The 16,297-nt window shown below is 36.2% G+C and overlaps 1 non-coding gene across 1 annotated transcript; it reads left to right on the top strand.

Annotated features, from left to right (window-relative positions):
- The first annotated feature begins 5,770 nt into the window (after positions 1–5,770).
- On the top strand, positions 5,771–12,833 carry LOC114000917. The gene is made up of 2 exons (XR_005567049.1): positions 5,771–5,874; positions 9,686–12,833. It is a non-coding gene; the product is annotated as an uncharacterized LOC114000917 (transcript).
- The last annotated feature ends 3,464 nt before the right edge of the window (positions 12,834–16,297 follow it).

The raw sequence follows: 16,297 nt of genomic DNA, 5'->3' as shown, positions 1-16,297 counted from the left end.
AAAGGAAAGGAAAGGAAAGGAAAGGAAAGGAAAGGAAAGGAAAGGAAAGGAAAGGAAAGGAAAGGGAAGGAAAGGAAAGGAAAGGAAAGGAAAGGAAAGGAAAGGAAAGGAAAGGAAAGGAAAGGAAAGGAAAGGAAAGGAAAGGAAAGGAAAGGAAAGGAGAAAAGAATTAATTGGATGAATTGATAAAATTTACTATCTCTATTGAGTAGGTTGGACAAACCTCTAGAGATTCATTCTGAAAATGTGAGGAGAAAAGCAGTTCCAGAGAAAACTGAGGAAGTAATAAATATAATATGTCTTAAAAATAGAAAGAAAACCCAAAGACCTAGAGACAAGTCAGCATAAAATATATGTTGATAAGCACTTAAGAAATTTTTAACCGAAAAGAACCAATCCCTTAATGATAGGGTGACCTGCTTAGTAGATGAGGGAAAGGCTGTCAGTGTTGTCTAGCCAGATTTTAGTTAAACCTTTGGCACCATTTCTTATAGCATTTTCCTGGAGAAACTGGCTGCTCATGGCTTGGACAGGTGGGCACTTTGATGGCCAGGCTCAGAGAGTACTGGTGAATGGAATTAAATCCAGCTGGTAGCCAGTCACAAGTGGTGTTTGCCATGGCTCAGTTTTGGGGCAGTTCCTGTTTAACATCTTCTTAGTGATCAAGGTGAGGAGATCGAGTGTACCCTCAGTCAGTTTGCAGATGCCACCAATTTGGGCAGGAGTGTTGATCTGCTGGAGGGCAGGAAGGCTGTGCAGAAGGATCTGGACTGGCTGGATCGATGGGCCGAGACCAGTGATATGAGGTTCAAGAAGGCCAAGTGCCAGGTCCAACCCCCAGCAGCGGTACAGGCTGGGGAAGAGTGGCTGGAAAGCAGCCCAGCAGAAAAGGACCTGGGGGTTCTGGTCAACAGGCTGAACGTGAGCCAGCAGTGTGTCCAGGTGTCCAAGAAGGCCAATGGCAACCTGGCCTGTATCACCCATAGTGTGACCAGCAGGACCAGGACAGTGACTGTCCTCCTTTACTGGGCACTGGTGAGGCTACACCTCAAGTGCTGTGTCCAGTAATGGGCCCTCACTGTGAGAAAGACATTGAGGGGCTAGAACGTGTCCAGAGAAGGGCAATGGAGTTGGTGATAGATGTGTAGCACAAGTACTATGAGGAGCAGCTAAGAGAGCTGGGGATGTTTAGCCTGGAGAAAAGGAGGCTCCGGGGAGACCGTATCACTCTCTATGACTGCCTGAAAGGAGTTTGTGTCATGGTGAGCGTCGGTCTCTTCTCCCAATTAACAAACAATAAGTCGAGGAAATGGCCGCAAGTTGCACCAGAGGAGATTTGGACTGGATATTAGGAACAATTTCTTCAGGGAAAGGGTTGTCAAGCACTGGAATCAGCTGCCTGGGGAATTGCTTGAGTCAGCCCCCTGGAGATGGTTAAAAGATGCGTAGATGTGGCACTCAGGGACATGATTTAGTGGTGGACTTGGCAGTGCTGGGTTTACAGTTGGACTCCATGGTCTTAGAGATCTTCTCCAACCTTAACAATTCTACGAATCTATGAATTAAAAAATTTATCAAAGAAAAGTAATAATAACGTTTTTTGACTATCATGACATAAAATATTTGTTTTTTGAGAGAAGCATTAGAGAATCATAAATTTTCAAAAGATCTTTGAAACTGATGTCTCTAATTGTATTTTATTTACCAAAATCAGCAACCACATCTAAGCCAAAATCTTACACTATGAAAAAGGAATTAGGAGATTTTCACTGCTAATCTGAACAGAATCATCAGCTTCCACGAGGGTCTTTTCAAGGTATCTTCCGCTATGAAGTTGGAATACTCATAAATACATTGGAGGACTGAATAAGAACCCCAAAAAAATTGAGAAATTAGAGAAATTATAAAATAAACAAGAGGCCCCCTAACTGGGACACATGCAAAGTAAAACATTTAATTGGGAATAGTCAAATTCCCTGCTATGGAATGAGGAATGATGGCTTTAATTTCTCCCATGTATCTAAGGGTTGTGCATCACAGCTCAAACATGAATCATTATTATTCTATACTGTAAAACAAAGGGAAGTATATGTAAATGTATGAGTGTGCATATATTTTTTGCTGGAAATATGAAATTATCTTTCTTGTATCAACATTGTATCAATAGGAGCATTATAGCTATGCTGTAGGCACAAACAACAGGACTGTTTAAAGGTCTAGAAAACCAGAAAGCTTTAATGAAAGCATTGAAAAACTGGGCTTGTTAAGAGACCAGAAGTCAGTAAGTTAATAGGCAGGTATGATAATAATTCCTGAATATATAGAAGGTTACTACAAACTAAAAAATACAAGTAATGTCTTTTTCGTGTTAGTTCACAATTTAAGGAAAAATTGGTTTGCTCAAATTACAACAAGGCATTTAAATTGGATACTAAAAACCTTTCTAATTTAGGTAGTGGAACAGGTTACTCAGAAGGTTAAAATCTTACTTTTTGAAGTTATGTGAGAACAACCATCTGTCAAGAATAGCCTTCCCAAAGCCAGTGGAGTACCCACAGAGGTCTGGCAACCCTTCAGCCATGTCGTCTATGACTGCACATAGGCTCTTACCTCCAAGCCTGCAGCACTTGCAGAATATGAAGTTTTACAGTAAATCTTAAAATTCCATGGACATTATACATTTTATTGGAGTAGTATAGGAGTCCAATCATGGCCCATGACTCTACTCCATAAACATTGAGGAAAATACAAATGTTTTTGTGCCCTCAAAAGAGTCAGATTCATTAGATGGTGAAAACATTGTGGTTTTAAGCTTCATACTACGTGTCTCCATTTCCTTTTTTAATATATTCCTGCTGAATTTAATAATGTTTTAAGAATAATTTAATGCATATTTTCAACCTTACATGAAATGCATTTTATTTATTTTTATTTAAATTCAGTCTATTTCAAGAAGGGGGAAGTTCTTAAGACTTCTGCAGATTCATATCAGATGAGTAGGTGCTCTTGTGCTGAACTTTGCAATTTGTGTCTACATCACTGAAAGCAATGAAAAGTTTTCTATTGCCTTTATTAGGTTTCTATCAAATTAGAGATTCTTCTCCTGAGAAAAATCTGTAAATAACACTGAATAATTTGCAAACTAGGTAAAATCTGGTTGTAACTGCGCTTGTAACTAGCATGTAACTCCAGTGAAGTCTTGGGGGTCTACAGAGAGTAGCAAAATACCAAATTAGTTTCATGTTACCCAAGGGGTAACAGATCAAGATTGAATTCATTTCAAAGAAAAACATCCATTAAAATTTCCACTGCCCCACCCAAAACCTACTGCGGAATATTCAAAATTGTAATTGAAAATTATGCATTTTTCAACTTCCAAATACACAAAACACACTCAGTGAGAATAAATCCAGGATCATTGGTGATGATAAAACAAACTGATAACAGTTTGGAAGAATTCTGATATATTTGGCTATGATTAAATAGCGTAACTATGTATAATCAAGCTACTTATTGTGGATATAATGTAAATGTAGTAACTTTTCTCCTTATTACTTGTAGCTGGCCCACTGGGAATATAACGAAGTCTGAGATCGCAAACAAACTTTACCAGAAACTTTAACAGAAAAAAATGACTAAATTTTCTATAACTCTATGGTTACTTTTGTCGTTTTAAATATTGTACTGAAGAGCATTGTATCTCCATCATTCAAGTGCAAGACACTTAAAATGGGTTAATTCAGTATAAGTTTCTTATTTAAACACTGTTCTCCTTTAGCTGCTAGTGTAATAGTCAATTGAAATGGTCTAATATGGTTACTGTTACAAGGATAGTATGGCAAAATCTAAGTCAGTTTAATCCATTTCAACATAAAATAACGGCATTTTATGCCAATATAATTTTTGTTTCTTTGTTTGTGTTTTGGTTTGTTTTAATTTTTTGTTTTGTTACTGGTGGTGTTAGAAATGGAACCAGACTAGTTCAGGTTACTCCAATACAGTTCTGTAGAAAGAATTAAGTGAATTCTTCTCATCACTTATTGACATGGAAAATGCAAAAAACACTGTGTCACTTATGGTGTTGTACCAGTGTTCACACCACATTCTTACCCTCTAATAATTTGTCATCCACAAAACTTAAGGCAGTCCACTTAACTCTGTTTGATTTTGAGCACAAATACTTTAGCAGATCTCCCATTCAAGAGCTCCTCAGTGCTCTATAATAATGTTTTCACAGAAAATCAAGAAAGCAACTTTGGCTTTTCTTTGCTGTGAAAATGAGCAACATTTTAAGAATAGTACAAAGGTAATAGGCCTTGGCTGTTGTGAACTCATTGATCTGCCTCTATCAAAGCCATGACATACAAGCCATGACATATCAACACCTAATTAAGGAGCCCTCACAACTTTTCTCGAGATTAGAGATAATTCTCTTTGTCTTACATATGGAAAATAATATATGACTCCTTTGCAACAGTAGACAAGTTACCCTAAAAGATCATAGAAGATCACAGAATCGTCAAGGTTGGGTCATCAAGATCATCCGGTTCAACTGTCAAGCCAGCACCATCACTGTAACCCCTGAACCATATCACCCAGCACCAGATCCAGATGCCTCTCTAACACCTCCAGGGATAGTGAATCCACCACCTCCCTGGGCAACCTTTTCCAATGCCTGACCACCCTAACAGTGAAAAAGTTATTCTTATTTCTAACCTGAATCTCCCTTCTCTCTGCTAAAGGCCATTTCCTCTGGTCCTCTCACAGCAGGCGTGACAGGAGAGACCAACCCCCACCTCACCACAACTATACTCTGTATTTGTACAGAGCAAGGAGGTCCCCCCTGAGCCTCCCCTCTAAGTAGCTCATGAGTCCTAGCAGACTCTTTACCTCACATTTCCTTGATTACAGAGTTCCCCTGAGTTTACTTTCTCTTATTTCCACCTAAGCACTTTGTGCTAAGTCTCAAGTTAATATTATGTGTAACTATGGAAGTTGTTTTTAGAGTTTTCATTTAAGTAACTGGCCATATCTCCTCTGCTTGGCAGCAGGTAGGCAGCTCCAGATGTCAGAGACCTTTGCTCCCAGTAGTAACTTCTACTACTCTCAAGTCAGTATGCTTCTGGGCGGAAAACAGAGATGAAAAGCTGTATCTCCAATTATTAGTTCCTTGAACCAGCCAGTGTCACAGAAACAGTTCATTTTAAAGGAAAAAAAAATTAATCATATTTATTACAAACGGAGCAAAATGTTTCTGATATATGAAAGACAAAGATAGTGTGGCCATTTGGGTTAGTCTTACTACATCCCAAATTGTCACAACACTTGCCAAAAGTGAATTTATCAGCTCAGCGCAACCAACAGATTTAGTTTATCTGAATGTCTTACAAGTAAAAAGTTGTTTATAAAGGGTTTTGAAGATTGGGGGAAATCTAGTATTCTATTGACATATGCTATTCTATTGACATATGCCATATATTAAATTTAATGCTGTGGTTCTGATGTCTCTTCTGATAAACTTAGTAAAATCTATGCTAAGAAGAATGGAGCTGTTTCAGTATCTATGTGGTTTAAAATGCAGGGTTAGCAAAATGTTAATTGAAAAAATATTTATGTATATTCTTGCAATTGCTTAGAGAAGAATTTTGCTAAAGTTTATTGGTCTATCAGTCCAGAATATTAAAAGTTTAGTATTTTTCAGATTTGTTGGCTTTTCTATAGTGAGAAAATCCTCTAAAAAAGTGATTAAATAGCTCAATTTTTTTTTTAGGCATATTGGAGATAACATCTGTAGAAATTGGAGTTGTGGCAGTTAAGTCTATTAAGAGCAACTACTATTTAGCCATGAACAAAAAAGGAAAAGTCTACGGCTCTGTAAGTACCTTTTTTACATTCCAAATGGATTGCGGAAGTCAGCACCATTCCCTGTCTTGACTACTGAAAACCCCACTTGTCTGTGTATTACTGCTAATTAGAGCTGAAGTGAGCTGTTCATCAAAATTTCATTCTCTGATAAACCAGGATCACTCCTCTACACAAGCTTCCTTTTGTTTGCTAAGCTCATATCATACCAACACACATTCTGGGATTTATTATACTTACTGCTTCAGTCACATTTCTTATTAAGGAGAGGTCAATGGAGATGGTCCTACAAAATGTAGTCTTGAAGGCTTGTTTTTCATTTTTCTTGATTACAGTCACATTTAGCAGTAATTCTGGGAGGGATAAAGTGTACTTGAAGTCATGGAAACTTGAGCTGATCGAGTAAACACACCAAGTCATCAAACTACAACTTTGAAGATTTCTAGAGTAGCCAGCTTTAAATTGACTGTGTTAATTAATACAAAAGATTATGGGCAGTACAGAGAGACATGAACATGTATATCATCAGATATACTTAGTCTGAGCAGAATTTGGTTAACATTTGGAGGTTTTCCATGTATACAATATTTTTATTTGTGTTAAGTTTGGGGTTACTGATACTTTCAGGGGGAAAAAACCAAACATGAAAACCACCCAAATAATCAAACAAACAAAAACAAACCAACCCAAGAAAACCCAGTAACTATCCAAATATTTTTAGTAGAGAGCAATATGATGTATAAATCTAACAATTAAACTCAAATGTATCCTCACACGTCTACGTGATTACACAAACACCAGATTCTTCCGCTATTACATCTGGTTTGGTTTGTAATTTTGCAATGTTTTGTCAGTTTCTGGAAAGGTTATGAGCCAATCTTCAGGTTGCTCAGTGTTCAGAACATCCATAGGCTTTGTAGACAGAAGGTCACAGATAGGAACTGGGTTTATCCTCAAGTGATGTGGTTAAGCCTCCTCCTTCTGCTGAAGATAATTAATCTTCTGAAGATAATTAATCTTAAACTAAGACTCAAGGGGCTTGAAGCCATTTGGCCTTCATTTTGAAGGAAACACTTCTACCAGGTGGGTTGAGGTCATACAAAAAATAAAAACTGTCCTCCCTCATCTGCACTGTGGCTAGTCACTCCTGGTTCAAAAGCGACCTTCCAAACTCTTTGACGGTGTCAAAGAATTACATTAAGGAAAGATCAGAACAAATAAATGTTTCTTAAACTCCTTTAAATGTACATTTTCATTTCTAAAATTACACTGTTCAGAACTACAGGATGATCAGGGCTTAGTCCTGCTCTGTTGAGAGATATAACTGTGTACGGAGTTATTCAGTATAGTCATTGTAGGTATGCTTCTTTATATAGGTGATGGTTTTAGCATAAGTCAACATCTTCAATTCACACATCTCAGTTTACAGTGTGAAGTTTAGTCATTTGTGATGGGCCAACCCAAAGCCCAAGACAAGTTTTCTTGCCCAAGTTGTTTGTCATGGCTGGTATGGTGAGAGTCCATAATCCTGTATACATACAGAAGAAGTCAAAGCAGCTTTCATGTACCATAGGTGGAAACTGCTGCCAGAAGATTCAGTAATTCATAATGTATTAGAAATAGTGTTGACAGGAGGATACGACTGTGGAAAGCCTTTTTTTTAATTCCAGCTGAGATAATTTTTCAATATTCACATCATAAAATCACAGCATAATGATTTATCAAAACCTATTCCATAATACTTTAGCAATTTCAAGAATGCTTCTGTTATTATTTTTCCCAGATTTGCAGTTAGCCTCATATTACTACAGTGTGACAGCTTGCAGATGGATATGAATACCAGAACCAATAAAAATTGTAAAAACACTCTTGAGCATGTGTACAATAGACATTGGTGCAGGATTATGCTGAAATTTGTTTGAAATGAGCAAGGCAGTCCTGAGTCTGAAATGAGCAAGGCAGTCACACCCCTGCCAATAAGACTTCTTAAGCACATCACAACATCATCTGTTCTCTCTCTGTTGTCTAAGAATAGAGGTAAAAGTTTGGATTTGAGTACAATTCTGCATCTCGGAAAACAAGTTAAGTAAGACTTCTATGTTTACAAAATACTTTTCCGTTTGACTGACTCTGGTTGGAACGAGGGACCAAAGGAAGACTCACTATTTGGTTTCTTTAACAAAATAAGCTGCCTGCATATAGGAGAAATTGCTACAGTTTAGAACTGTGAGTAGTGGCGATCTGCCTTTTTAATACCTTGACACTCGAGGTGGCATATTACAGAAAATAAGTATTAAATTATCTATATAGCTTTGTGAATACAGGCAGTATCAGTAGTCGCTTTGTAGAGAGTCTTCCCTTGATAGTGTCTTCCCCAGCAATCATTATTTAAATAACTAGTAATCCTAAAGACCAATTGAATTTGAATATGTGCATATATGAATATGAACAGATGCAATTCTGTTAAGTATGTGTTCTGTGATCTTAGAGGCAACTAAAACATTAATTATTAACACAAAACTCTTACTGTATCAAAGTACTGAACATTAACTAGTTTTAAAATTCTAATTAAAGTTAATAGGTATGGAAAATATATTTTCAATAGTCTTATATCTTTTTTATTAATGTGGATACTTTCTATATGTGTATTACCTGAATATCTAGGGATGTTGATTGTAATAAAAGATACAATGTCCCTGAAATTCTTAACTGTACCATGAATATTGTTTTATTATTCAGATTTCTTTCTTGTCTTGTTCATAGATAAATTAAAAATAGTGCATGCACTTAGTATATCATACGCTGAGATTCTGACATGTTTCTACCTGAGCTGTGAAATGACATCTTATTTTCTGAAATGCAGAAACGACGAAATGCTAATTTTTCATTTTAATTTAATTATGTTGTAATCATTCCACTTTTAAAAGACCTCTAAATGGAATATAAGTAGTTTGTTAAAATTGGATGGATTTGTATGTAGGAATTACTTGTTTATGAAAACAAAACATTCTTGGCTTCAGTATAGAAAAGTAGATCTGTGTAAAAGTGCATTTAACAACATGCTTCCACATGCTTGTATTTTTTATTCCTTCTAACAAATTGACAACTGGTTCTCCTTTAAAAACAGAAAACCTTAATCTCTGGTACTATAGAAAAAACTACTTTCAAGCTGTTTTAGTCAATAAGATACAGGATCATGCATGATTCTTTTTTAGGCTAAACCCATCTTCAGGTAAACAAGGTAAAAAGGCCTCACATTCATTGTAATAGCAGCATGACAGTATTTGCAACCGTCCAAAAAGCCCTATTTCATGATTAGTGTGCTTTAAAGGATCTTACTTTAAATAAGAAGTACGGCTATGCCATACTTATTTGTTTAACATATGGTATCAATATCTTGTTCAAGATATTTAAGGGTTATATTTGTTAGAACTGAAATATGATTAATGATTTCAAGATTGCCTCCTTATACTTTTGAGTTTATGACTGAGAACTTGATTTAATATTGTTGCCGTATTCTAACACAGAGAAATTTAATTTCAGTTCTGACTAAATTATATCACTAAATTTCACTGCTAAAATTATGCAGTGAGTAATTAATTATATATTTTGTTAGTTTCACTTTTTGCCGTCTAACTGATTTTGCTTTAAATACTGTGGACACAGTGAAACTTTTATTTAAATACACTGTAGAATCCTAAAGGAGTGTCAGTGAACACTAAAATCTTCCAAATATTTTTAGAAAGTATTTGCCTTCAGTGTGCTGCAATTCTGAAACATTATGTTTGTTCTGAATTTGTGTATTTTTTTCCTCTTTTAACAGAAGGAGTTTAATAGTGATTGCAAATTGAAGGAAAGAATAGAAGAAAATGGATATAACACATACGCATCCTTAAATTGGAAGCACAATGGAAGGCAAATGTTTGTGGCTCTGAATGGGAGGGGAACCACAAAGAGAGGACAGAAAACAAGAAGGAAAAACACTTCTGCTCACTTTCTTCCCATGGTGGTCATGTCATAGATGAACAAGCTATTTTTTTGATGAAGCTGAACCAAAGGCTGTTATGTCAAGAATATTTGGTAATTCTCTTAAAGGGTAAAAGCAGAGAAATAGCCCAGACATCTGCATGTTTGAAATGAGAGCAGGGGAAGCCTTTGAAGGTTTTGTACTTATTGCTAGCACATGAAATACCTTTATTTAGTTTGTTGTCGTATCTTATAATCAAAATGCAAGCTGGATCAAAGGGGATGGAATTTATTGCCAGTGTGAACTTTTTTTTTTTTTTAATCACTGCAACAGACCTTGATGGACATAAGACAATCTGTTGCGTGATCTTCATGGGGAATGCTATTTATGGAATACTAACTCATATCAAAGTCCTTAATTGCTCATTCAAGCCTAATGATTCAATGAACAGTTAGACACGCAAGCATTTACTGGAAGCACTTGGGTCATATGCACAAATAATGACATTTCTGGAGAAGCCTTTTGGAAGAATGGATAGGATAAGCAAAGTAGTATATAACTGTTCTAACAAAATGAATAGTATGGTTTGCTTGTATGTTCTAAATTTGTTTCTTTTTATTTCTCTCTAAGTTATTTATTTAATAGGATGTTAAATATCTTTTTTATTTGAAATATTTTCCTCATTTGCTTCTTTGTTATTTTCCCTTTTTCTTAGTACTTCACAGAGAGGTTGATAGAGTAAGATGTCAAAACCTCAGAAGTACTCTGAGAATAGGTATTAGACAAGGCTTTAAAGGCAGAATTTAAAGTGTATACTCCGTCTTTTTTCTAGACTATCTTGCACTTAAGCAAAAGACCAAACAAGCAGTGCTTGGATTTATGGTATTGGCTTCTTTATATTGGAGAAATTTTTGTACTTATAAGCACTCAAGAACAAACTTCAAGAAATACTTTGTTCAAAGGGTCTTTCTGCTATTTTGAAATTGAGAGGAGGGACCACATCTGTACTTGGATGTCAATGCATCTGTGTATATATTCAGCTGACTTTGATTTCAGTTTGGAGCTAGGATCTAATGCATCGCAATCAGTGTGATATTCTGTAGCACACATTGGACTGGAACCTAGAGGTGGACAGCCCTGTTACAGTCACTGAGATTGCAAATGTTAAAATTAAACACTAGTGTGTAATTCCTAAGTATATCATTTGGCCTCTGAAAGCTAAGCAAGAAGGCAACACAGTCCTTCACTCCTTATTCACTTAATGCTCTCATTCACCTATTTGCCATTGGTACCAACTCGTAGAATCACATGCGTATAGTGAGAGCAATATCTAATTCAGGACTGAGAGACAGAAGATCCAAAATCATGCTCATGCATTTTTCAGAGATTATTACTCACTTGTATATTATATATGAGAGCCAACTGAAAAGCTGTGCTGGTTTCCAGCTTTAACATGACTTTCATAACCATCACAGTAATTGAAGGCTCAAAACACATAACATCTAGCACATTTTTATGAAGTGTTACTAGTCCCATGGCTTAACTTGAGCAACTACAGTATAATAAAGTTAAGCATAATATGAAGTCTGTTCAATTAAAGGTACATAAGGTTTGTTTTATGTTTTGCTTTACTCATTAATTTTAGAGAGCTCTGGATAGCTCACCATTGTAACCATATTGAGATTCATTTTGTTAGAGCAGATAAATAGAAAACAGTACATCAAACAATTTGTACCACTGTCTTCACCTTGTATTCCATTAAATAAATAAATAAGCCTTTGCAGTGTCTTTAGTAAGAAACAAAAGTAGTATAATATTATTTTGTTTTAAATACTTTAAGTGATAACTATAAGATTATATTGATGCTGCAGTTTATCTTCAATATTTCTTGTTGTGAAAAAGTTGGTTTTATTTTTATTGTTTGGAGACTGTATTTTGGTACAAAGGAGAGCCTTGCTTAATGTGTCTTTTTGAAAATGTTTAACCTCTATAAAGCCTGGTGTTGTTGGAATCTTCTATAACTTATTTAAGTCAATGTTTAACCAGCACTCCAATCTTAATCTGTTATTTAAGTATTAGTTGGGGTTTTCTTTTAAAAAAAAGGCAAAAAAAATGCTTCCCCATAAAATACAAAATGGTTATATTTCCTGTCCTTAAATAAAGTCAGCTGTTTTAAAACTAGGAATTCATTGAGAGACAACATATTTTTAGTTAATAGCTGATGCTGTATTGCATGGTACTTTATCTCCAGATTTCTTCTTCACAAATGACATTTTTCTAGAAAGAGAAATAAGAATTTCAGATTCTAAAGGTAGTTGCAGCTCACAGCAAAACAATTACTATGATAAAAATGAGCTTCTGTTGTTTAAATTTGTAATCAGTAATTAAAACTGACAAGTCATAGTGGACCACCAATCTTCAGTATGAGCTTGAGCAAATGCAGTACTGAATGACCTCTTAAAGAACACTTAGGGTACAAATGAAATTCTCTTCAGACAGAATTACCTAGATGACTTGGTCAGGGGAGGATTATGCATAAATGTTATCATAGTACTCAAAACACTATGCTGCTCAAACAACAAGGTCAGAAAATATCACTTTTCCAAAGCGAGTCAGGAACCATTTCTGAGATGAAAAGTGGTTTCTGAAAATTAAACAAAATGAAAAACGCTTGAAGGAATCAATGATTCCTGTGTGTTTGGTATACTGTAATACCCACTGTAGTGGGAGCAAACTGCAGACATTAGAGTATCCCAGATCCTCAAACATAAGCTCTGTTTTCTGTCACGCTCAGCATAACACTCCTGAGTAAAAGGAAAACAGGGAAAGGGGTTTAAAAAAGAAAAGGGATACGAAAATCACTGAGCAACAATGTATAGTATGTTATATTTAAATAAAAATAATAAAATGTGGGGATTAGAGAATAAAAGCATTGTCTTTGTTTGTTTTATTAATCTGAAATTATACTGCACAATAAAAATAAAAAGCAAAAAGATCTGTTGTACTACAGGCTGTGGTTTCATGCTGTATAGGCCCCAAACAAAACAAAAATCACTTGAACATGTCTAAGTATTTTGAATATTTTGTGTGTGTGAGTCCACTATCTCTACACTAATAACAACCAAATGCTTCAGATTCTTCCTGTAAGTATTTGAATCCACCTAGTTTTATACAGTGGAATAAAGCAATGAATTTAGAGGAAGCATATATTTGATTAAAGAATGAAGGGTTTAGGAAGAAGAGCATGTACTCATATTTTTAAAGTAACTTTAGATATGGAAAATAGTTACATTTTATATAAGACTTCATGCAAAAGACATTTCAGGTTATGAAGTTCACTAAAGTTTAGTAAGCTTTAGAAGCATATGAGCACAACTTTGTAATTCCTGCCCCTCCTGAAACTGATTGTCTCTATTCACGCTAACAGTCATAACTGTTTCAACTGTTTAATCTTGAAATTAATCATAAAGACACCCCTTCTATGAAATGTCAAGTATCATTATTTAATCTAGTAAGTTAAACTGTGGGGCAGAATTCACCTTCCTAGTTTCCTATTAAGTTGAAGAAATTAAAACACAACACATAACAAACACTTGCTGCTGCAGCTAGTCAATGTCTAATTGATTATTGATGGTATTTTTCAGAAACAGATCCTACACTGAAACAATTTCAGTGCAACTTCAAGTAACTGATGCAAAGAAAAGTTGTTTTCCATGGTATTGTAAGCAAGAAATAGCATATGAACAATTAATTGGCTTTAGATCTTTATTATTTATAACTGTGCTTATGTTCCCAACTATTTGAATCCCATGTTTAACTGTATGGAAGCTTCCTTGAAATAAGTTTAGGATTTTCTAATGAAGCACGGTGAATCTCAGATATCTGATACATGTATTTTCACTTGCTAATCCCAGAAAAAAAAAAGAAAAGTAATATCTCTTTTGTCCACCCAAACAGTGTATGGAAATATGCTCCTGTGAAAGCTGAAATAAAGGAACCATGACAAGGCCTCAAGTAAATTGTATGGGAGCAGTGATCTCTGAGTTACTGCGGTATAAATGAGGAGAATTTCCACTCCTGAAATTCTGCACCAGGATCTTTAGTGATGCCACTTTATGCTATTTAGTTAATGTGAAATAGAATCATAGAGTCATAGCATCATAGAATGTTAAGGCGTTGGAAGGGACCTTAAAGATCATCTAATCTCTAGCACCCTAGCGTGGGCAGGGACACATCCCACTAGACCAGGTTTCTCAAGGCCTTATCCAACCTGGCCTTGAACACTGCCAGGGATGGGGCATCCACAACTTCTCTGGGCAACCTGTTCCAGTGCCTCATCACCCTCACAGTAAAAAATTTCTTCCTCATTTCTAAGCTGTATTTCCCCTCTTTCAATTTTTATCCATTACTCGTCCTATCACTACAGTTTCTGATGGAAAGTCCCTCTCCAGCTTCCCTGTAGGCCCCCTTCAGGTACTGAAAGGTTGCTGTGAGGTCTTCATGCAATCTTCTCTTCTCCAGGCTGAACAGCCCAACTTTCTCAGCCTGTCTTCGTAGGGGAGCGGTCCAGTCCTCTTATCAACTTTGTGGCCTCCTCTGAACTTGCTCCAACAGTTCCATGTCCTTCTTATGCTGGGGACACAAGAGTTGTGTGCAGTATTCCAAGTGGGCTCTCACAATCCCAGAGTAGAAGGGAGGAATCACCTCCCTTGACCTGCTGGCCATGCTACTTTTGATGCAGCCCAGGATTTCATTGGTTTTCTGGGCTGCAAGCACACACTGCCAGCTCATGTTAAGTTCTTCATCAGCCATCACCCCCAAGTCTTTCTCCACAAGGCTGCTCTCAATCACTTCTCCACCCAACCTGTAGGTGTGTCTGGGATTTCCACAACCCGCATGTAGGATCTTGCACTTGGCCTTGTTGAACTTCATGAGATTTTCATTGTCCCACCTCTCAAGCCTGTCAAGGGCTCCCTTGATGTCATCCCTTCCCTCCAGCGTGTCGACTACACCACACAGCTTGGTGTCATCAGCAACTTTGCTGAGGGTGCGCTTGATCCCACTGTCAGTGGGTAATCACACATGTAAATGGATAAATGGATATGCTGGTGGTGATATCAGAAATACATGTCCTATCAGACCAACGTCCAAATATGAGGCTATGAGAATTGCAGTATCTGAAAAAAACTTACACAAAGTACCCAACTGTATAGTTCTGTGCAAAATATTTAGGGGACTGATACTGGTATAGGTAATTTATCACACTATAGTAAAAGCAAAGTCTATATTTACATCAAAGCTCAGACTCTTTAGTTATCTTGTGATAATGTAATAAATGAAGAATCAAGATATTACAGGGTTTTTGTCACTACGGAAAAGTAAAGTGTGTGTACCAAGTTTCAGACGACTACTATTTAACCATTCAAACTATTCTATGACTTTGTTTAAATTGTATGTTTTTTTGATAATGCACCTGTTTTACTAATTTCTTAATGAACTTTTAACCCTTTCAGTTGCTGTGAGTCTTTGCAGAAGTCGAGTTAAACATTGATCTTCTGTTGCATCTGCACTTGTTTTCTAGATATAAATAGCTAAAAAAAAATCAACATTTGATGTTGTACATGCAGGAACTTGACTTATTCAGTGAGTGGAATGAAAAATTAACCTCTCTGCTACATTATTTTCAAAATGCCCAGCTAATTTGTATACTTTCTTCCCTTAGAATACTCCTGAATTCTCACTTGCCTGTGTTTTCAAAAATGTACATCACTCATACTACTCTATGCAGTGTATGTCCAGTTATGCTTATTTCCTGTGATTTCTTCCTTCTTTTCCGTATAACAGCAAGATTCATAAATGGTTCACTGAGGTAGCTTGCACTACTGGTGTCTGCAGTACACTGTCATTAATACCACAAATATAAGACTCTCATTTCTCATTCCATGTAGAATGACACAGAGATCTGATGATACAGTAGTGTTTTGACAACCCTTGGCTCCCTTGAAACTACGCACACACTTACTAGTAAACATGCAAATAAGGTTCAAAAGTTAAATATGCATTACGAGGATAGGTTAGGTTAACAACCACTGTGTACAAGATACATTGCAAATGAAAATGTGTGTTCCAGCTTCTTTCTTTTTCCATGGTTCACTCAAGGAAAGGGAAACATAAGGAAAGGATATGGCATTAGTATTTACAACCTTCATTGCTTTTCTTAAATGGTAGCCAATACGTGACCTATCCTGGTATCTGACTGAGTCTTATTTCTGTGATGAAATATGATGAAGATATCAGCAATCTTGTAAAGGAAGGACCAGTCTCTTTCTCTTCCTTATTGTCAGCCAGTACAACTCACCGAGTGCTACTGATTTAGCATGCAGTTTGTGCTCACTTAAATATAAATTAAGCTATAAGATTCCAGCTTTGGAAGAAGAGATATGGCTCTGCTTATCATGTTAAATGAGT

This window comes from Pipra filicauda, unplaced genomic scaffold (assembly GCF_003945595.2).
Source record: "Pipra filicauda isolate LSUMZ 115617 unplaced genomic scaffold, ASM394559v2 scaffold86_size2582843_pilon, whole genome shotgun sequence".
Taxonomy (NCBI): Eukaryota; Metazoa; Chordata; class Aves; order Passeriformes; family Pipridae; genus Pipra; species Pipra filicauda.
Note: the sequence above shows the minus strand (reverse complement) of the source record. Positions and strands in the feature narration are given on the sequence as shown.